Here is a 7,335-nt window from a genome sequence, read left to right as displayed (position 1 = left end):
AACAAGTGTTCGCAGCATGTGCCAATTATTCGATAAAACTATTTTTTGGGATCTTTGCACATGAGACCTAACTGCCGCCCTCCATACACTTTAGTCCACTTATTATAGAAAAATTGACAGTTAATTGTTGGAAGAATATTTTCAATGAGAAATAGTCTTCACGGTTCAATATGAATCTGTGATTCGGTGGTCCACGGGCTAACGCACCCCCGATATAGGTAAGATCATACGCAAGCAGCGATCCAAAACGATTCTGCGTGTGTTTCTAAGGAGCATTGTAATTTGATTTTTTGTTTTGTTTGTTGTAAAGAGTAGTTTTACAATTACAAAGCACGAAATTTGTTTTTTTGTATTCATTGAATTCTACAACAAAACTTGTTCCTGACACAAACAATAAACTGAGGGTTACAATCTCATATTCTCACACGTTCAACCTTTACTAGAGCTCTAGACTTTTGATGCCATGAAAGAGTTCTCAAGAATAGTTAATTAACTTGTATGAATACGGTAGGAATCCATGAAATTTTGGCGTGAGTATAATGAAGTTCATTCTTTTTGTAAGAGACGGAAACTCCCACCAATAGAATTTACAGTACTACCCAACACTGAGGTGATATGCTCAAAAGTTCAACCACTAAAGTTAACGGTGATATTATATGTAGATTAACACCACCTTAAATATCCGAGTTATATATGTATCTGTGATAATATTATTATGTCAACGGTACTTATCTTGTACTGTACGGGAACGCAAGAAGAAAATAATATATGCAAGCGGATGTCTTGATCAAAATAGTCAAACTTACTAGATGCCTAAATTATATGCTACATTGCAATTTGAGCAATTATATTAAAGATTTATTCTCCACCAAGTTTATAGACAAGTTGATTCATTTGTCACATATCATAAGGATTGTAACCAACGCAAGCATTATTTGATGACGTCAACTCAGCTCTTAAGTTTTCTCTTTCCATCATTTCTGCTAATTATTTAATTGATGATTGGAAAAAAGTACGATTGAGTGCAATTTTCTAAGAGGTACAATAATAGCTATATGTAAAATAAGTCATATATACGTAGACATAAATAGACTGATGTAATTTAGGAAGTTTCTTCGGTCACAAAGAAGACTAGGAGAAGATCCTGATGCAAAGTTATCGTGTCTACAGTAAACACCTATTCGCTACAGTTATCACCAACTGGAGACCCACTAAACTGTAGCAAGAGTGTGTACCTACCACAAACTCCCATATATATAGCTCTCCCCAGCTAAGTTTAGATCATCCCAAGTGTCTCCAATTACGAGTGAAGAGAGAGAGAGAGAGAGAGAGAGAGAGAGAGAGAGACAACTAGAGAGAGTTTCTCCTTAAAAAGAGAGATTGTAACTCCTAAATTTTTCTCATAGTGGATTTTTTTTATCCTTACCCGTGGTTTTTACCCCAAATTCATCTATGAGGGTTCTCACGTAAATATGTGTATTCATTTCATTATTTCTGTTCTACTATTCGCTGGGACATTGCTCTATTGGGCCCTGGGTTTGTCCCAACAAGTGGTAGTAGAGCCTGATTTAGAGTGTGTGTATCTACTTATCATATGCTCTGTGGCTGCCCACCAAAGGTGGATCCTCCATATCAGAAAATAAGTTAGATTATCATTTACCTTTTGAAGACGACGAGTACTATTTACGAGTACAACACTGTTCATAAATATAGTACTATTTACGAGTACAACACTGTTCATAAATATAGTACTATTCACAAGTACAATATTATTCACGGATACGATTACTGTTCATAAATACAGTTACTATTTACGTGAAATAGTAAGAAGCTACTGTTCGTGGTAGAGACAATGGCTGTGAAGTTCGAGATCGAGAAATTCAATGGAAGTAATTTCTCACCGTGAAAGTTGAAGATAAATGCTATCTTGAGAAAAGATAATTGCCTAGCGACCATCGGTGCATGGCCAGATGACATCACAGATAATAAGAAGTGGAACGAGATTGATGGGAATGCTATTGCTAATCTCTATCTAGCATTAGCAGATGGATTGTTGTCAAGCACAGAGGAGAAGATAGCAAAGGAGATCTGTGATACTCTAACGAAACTATATGAGGCAAAATGCATGCATAATAAAATCTTCTTAAAAAGAAGACTTTACACTCCGAGGATGACAAAATCTACATTAATGACCAACCACATCAACACCCTAAACACACTGTTCTCCCAACTCACAACGTTGGGGCATGCAATCGGTGTGAATGAACATGCAGAGTTTCTACTTCAAAATCTACTTGACTTGTATGATCAGCTCATCATCAATCTCACAAACAACGTCCTTACGGAAAATCTAGTCTTCGATAACGTTGCAGCCGCTATTCTTGAGGAAGAAAGTCGGCGTAAAAATAAGGAAGACAAGCAGGCAAGTTCACAACAAGCGGAGACCTTGCCGGTGACGAGAGGAAGATTAACGGAATGTGGCTCCAGTGAAAGTCATATCCATTGTAGATCATAATTAAGAAGTAAGAAGAATATCAAATGTTACAACTATGGCAAAAGGGGGCACGTGAAATCGGAGTGTTGGCACAATAATAAGAGTGGTGATAAAAAGCCTTTAGAGCCATCAACATCTTAAGGATGCGTTGTCAGCACATCAGACAATGGTGAAATTTTATACAGTGGAACAACCACTGTTGATGACGGCAGAAAGAGGTTTGCTAATGTCTGACTTCTAGATTCAGCAGCCTCCTGGCACATGACCTCCCGGAGAGAATGATTTCACAAATATGAACCTATCTCAGTAGGATCTATATTCATAGGTAATGATCATATCTTAGAGATTTCTGGTATTGACACTATCAAAATTAAAAATGTTTGATGGTACAATACGTACCATTCAAGATGTGTGACATGTGAATAACTTAAAGAAGAATTTATTATCTTTAGGACAATTAGATGAGCTCGGGTGAAAGACCCATATAAAAAACGGGATCATGAAGATTGTTAAAGGGGCACTTGTTTTGATAAAAGGGGAAAATATAGCTGTAAATCTATATATGTTCAAGGGAGAAACCATGTCGGAAGCTGATTCATGTATAACATCAACTAGATATGGAGAATAACAAACCATGATTTGGCATTACGAATTAGGCCACATGTCAAAACGAGGCTTGAAGATTCTCTCAGATCAGAAGCTGCTTCCTAGACTTAATGTGACAACTCTTCTATTCTGCGAGCATTGTGTTACAAGTAAGCAGTATCGGTTGAAGTTCAACACATCGAGTTCTAGAAGCAAGACTATTCTAGAACTAGTTCATTCTGATGTATGGCAAGCACCAGTTACACTCATGGAAGGAGTAAAGTACTTTGTGTCATTTATTGATGATTACTCCAAGAGATGTTGGGTATATCCTATCAAGAAGAAGGTGAATGTGTTCTCAATCTTTCAAGCCTACAAAGCGCGAGTTGAGCTTGAATCTGAAAAGAATATTAAGTGATTGAGGTCAGATAATGGAGGGGAATACACAGATGATAAATTTCTTGTATTCTGTAAGCAAGAAGGCATCAAAAGATAATTCAGTACTGCTTATACTCCTCAACAAAATGGAGTGGCGGAGCGAATGAACAGAACTCTGTTGGAAAGAATAAGAGTAGTGCTGACAACTGCAAATATGGATAAAATCTTTTAGGTGAAAGCAGTAAAAACTGTTTATTATGTGGTGAATCGATCTTCATTAACTACAATACAGTTAAAGACACCGATAGAGATGTGGACCGGTAAGCCAGCTGATTATGCTAACCTCTATATATTTAGAAGTCCAGTGTACGTAATGTACAATGCTCAAAAAATTACAAAACTAGATTTAAAACCTAGAAAATGTATATTCTTAGGGTATGCTGACGGAGTAAAAGGGTATCGCTTGTGGAATCCTACTGCCCGCAAGGTTATTATCAACAGAGATGCTATCTTTGTAGATAACTAATTACAAAGTGAAGAAAAAGAAAACTGTTCAAGGAAGGACTCAGAGATTGTAGTTGTTCAAGTAGAAAATAATTTAAATTCTTCTAAAGCAATATTGGAGCATGATGTACAAAAACCAGTCGAGTCTGAGGCTCCAGAAGTTCGAAGGTCAACTCGTGAGAGAAGACTACCAACTTGGCACTCGGAGTATATTACGAAAAGTAATGTTGCATATTATCTTTTAACAGAGGATGGAGAGCCATCAATATTTTATGAAGCTATAAATAGCACATATGCATCTTTATGGATGGCAGCAATGTAGGAATAAATTGAAGCTCTCCATAAGAATAAGACTTGGACACTTGTGTCATTACCACAAGGGAAAAAAACCATTGGAAATAAATAGGTCTATAAGATCAAGTGAAATGACGATGATCAAGTGGAGCGATATCGTGCTAGATTGATGGTAAAAGGATATGTTCAAAAAGAATATATGACTTTAATAAAATATTTTTTTGTAGTTCGACTAATAATAGTTTGAATAGTCCTTGCTATGAGCGTTATATTTGACTTATATCTAGAGCAGCTAGATGTGAAAATAGTTCTTCATAGAAATCTTGAAGAAAAAATTTACATGCTCCAACCAGAATGTTTTGAAGAAAAAGAAAAAGAGAACTTAGTTTGCAGATTGAACAAAATCTCTGTACGGTCTAAAGCAGATGCCTAGGTGTTAGTACAAGAGATTTGATTCATTCATTATGAATTTTGGATACAACATACTTAATTCAGACCCTTGTACATATTTCAAGATGTTTGGTGAAAATAACTTTGTTATCTTATAGGTGTATGTTGACGACATGTAGGTTGCAGGTCCCAACAAAGATCAGATCAAAGAATTAAAGGCACAGTTGGCTAGGGAATTTAAAATGAAAAATTTAGGATCTACAAACAAGATTTTAGGGATACAAATTTACCGAGACAAAATTAATAGGAAGATTTGGCTTTCTCAGAATAATTATTAGAAGAAAATCTTACGGCGCTTTAACATGCAATATTGTAAGACAATTTCTACCCAACTTCCTGTTAATTTTAAGTTATCCTCCAGTATAAGTCCTAGCAGTGAAGAAGAGAGGATGAAGATGTCTCGAGTACAGTATGCATCAGCAGTGGAAAGTCTAATGTTCGCTATGATTTGTATAAGACTAGACATAGCACAAGCAGTAGGAGTGATCAGTCGATACATGACGAATCCTGATAAAGAGTATTGAAATGCTGTAAAGAGGATCATAAGATACATTAAGGGAACCTCAAATATTGTATTATGTTATGGGGATCAGATTTTATTATCAATGGATATGTTGATTCTGATTATGCAGGTGATCGTGATAATAGCAAATCCACCACATGCTATGTGTTTGCACTTGCTGGCGGAGCTGTAAGCTGGAGAAACTACAGTCAGTTGTGGCTATTTTAACAACATAAGTAGAATATGTAGCAGTTACATAAGCTAGTAAAGAGGCAATATGGTTGAAGATGGTACTGAAGGAATTCGGGTATGAAAAAAAGAAGATTTTTCTATTTTGTGACAGTCAAAGTGCTTTGCATTTAGCAAGAAATTCAACTTTTTATTCAAAGACAAAACACATTCGAGTTCAGTACCATTTCATTCATGAGAAAGTGGAAGAAGGAACAATGGATATGTAGAAAATTCACACCAAAGGCGACCTAGCAGACTTTTTAACAAAAGCAATCAATACTGACAAATTTATTTGGTGTCGATCCTCTTGTGGTCTGTCGGATACGTGAGCAACATGAAGGTGATAAGATAGAAAGAATGGTGTGAAGATATGATTGGTACTCAATCAAATCTTCAAGTGGGGATTGATGGAAAGTTATCGTGTCTACGCTAAATACCTACCCGCTACAGTAATCACCAACCACATACCCATTAAATATTACTATAGCAACACTGTAGCAACAGTGCACACCTACCACAAACTCACCTATATATAGCTCTCCCCAGCGTTAAGTTTAGATCATCCACAGTGTCTCCAATTAAGAGTGAAAAGAAAAAGAGGGAGAGAGAAAGAGAGAAAAATAGAAAGAGTTTCTCTTTAAGAAGAGAGATTGTACCTTTTAAATTTTTCTTATAGTGGATTCTTCTATCATTGCCCGTGGTTTTTATCTAAAATTCATTTTGGGGGTTTTCCATGTAAATCTGTGTGTTCATTTTATTATTTCTGCTCTACTATTCACTGGGACCTTGTTCTATTGGGCCCCGAGTTTGTCTCAACAGGTTCAAATGAATTTGCTTATTCTTCTTTATTGATAAATAACAGTCAATTCTTCTGTGTGTCATTCCATTGACAAAATTTGTATAGATTTTTATTAATTTGCGTTAATTTATGAGATGATGTCAATTATAATATCCTCTCTTCTTATTTAATATACACTGTTATATATGATATGAAAATCTAATGAGTTCTTTAGATGCCATCTGACACGTAGTTTACAAACCATATAAATTCGGCTCCTGATGGCTTTCACCATAAGATGTATTTCGAAAAATATCTAGAGCTTTTACATTATAAAATGTTTGACTATATATACAGAAGTTGTGAACTATTTTGAGATTTTTTTTAAATTATATTTGTTGTTGCTTTATCAATTTTTAACTTTTGAACTGAAAATAAAGATTTGAGAATCTCGTCCAATTTAGAGAACCAACAAGGCAACTAAGGGCCCGTTTGGATAATAGAAGTATTGGAAGTAAGAAGTATGTTACGGAAGTAACTTCTAAAACTATGAAATAGGAAGTAGCGGAAATGATTTTTTTTTGTTTGTTTCATATATTTTTAGAACTAATGGAAGTAGAACTTCTTCATCTTCATTTACTTTTTTTGTTTGGATAATATTTGGAAATATTACTAGGAAGTAACTAATACATGTTGCTTCCATTTTATTCTTGTTTGGATTGTCATTGACATAGAAATAAAGTTGTTGGTGCCATCAATTGAAGAGACCAATATTCATAGTTGATTTGCTTGATATATAATAAATGTAATCTTACCATTTTCGGGTCAAGGGGTATGACACGAAACCCTGAGGATAGCAAGGGAGCATCATCAGCAAAAGACTCATCTATAGGAGCAAATACAATCTGTGCACATGCACCGATCGGGATTTTTTCTAAAGGGAAAATTTCATTGATATATTTAAAAGTTACATAATGCTTCCATGAACTTTGAAGCAACTACATTATCAAGTAAGACATCTCTCACTTTAAGGTTACAAAAACACATAAGAACCTATTACAAAAGACTATTGAGCTATGAACATAAAGCCCCTGAACAAAACTAAAAGAAACTGGAGCC

This window comes from Asparagus officinalis, chromosome 5 (genome assembly GCF_001876935.1).
Source record: "Asparagus officinalis chromosome 5, Aspof.V1, whole genome shotgun sequence".
NCBI lineage: Eukaryota > Viridiplantae > Streptophyta > Magnoliopsida > Asparagales > Asparagaceae > Asparagus > Asparagus officinalis.
The sequence above is the reverse complement of the archived record's forward strand: the minus strand, read 5'-3'. Positions refer to the sequence as shown.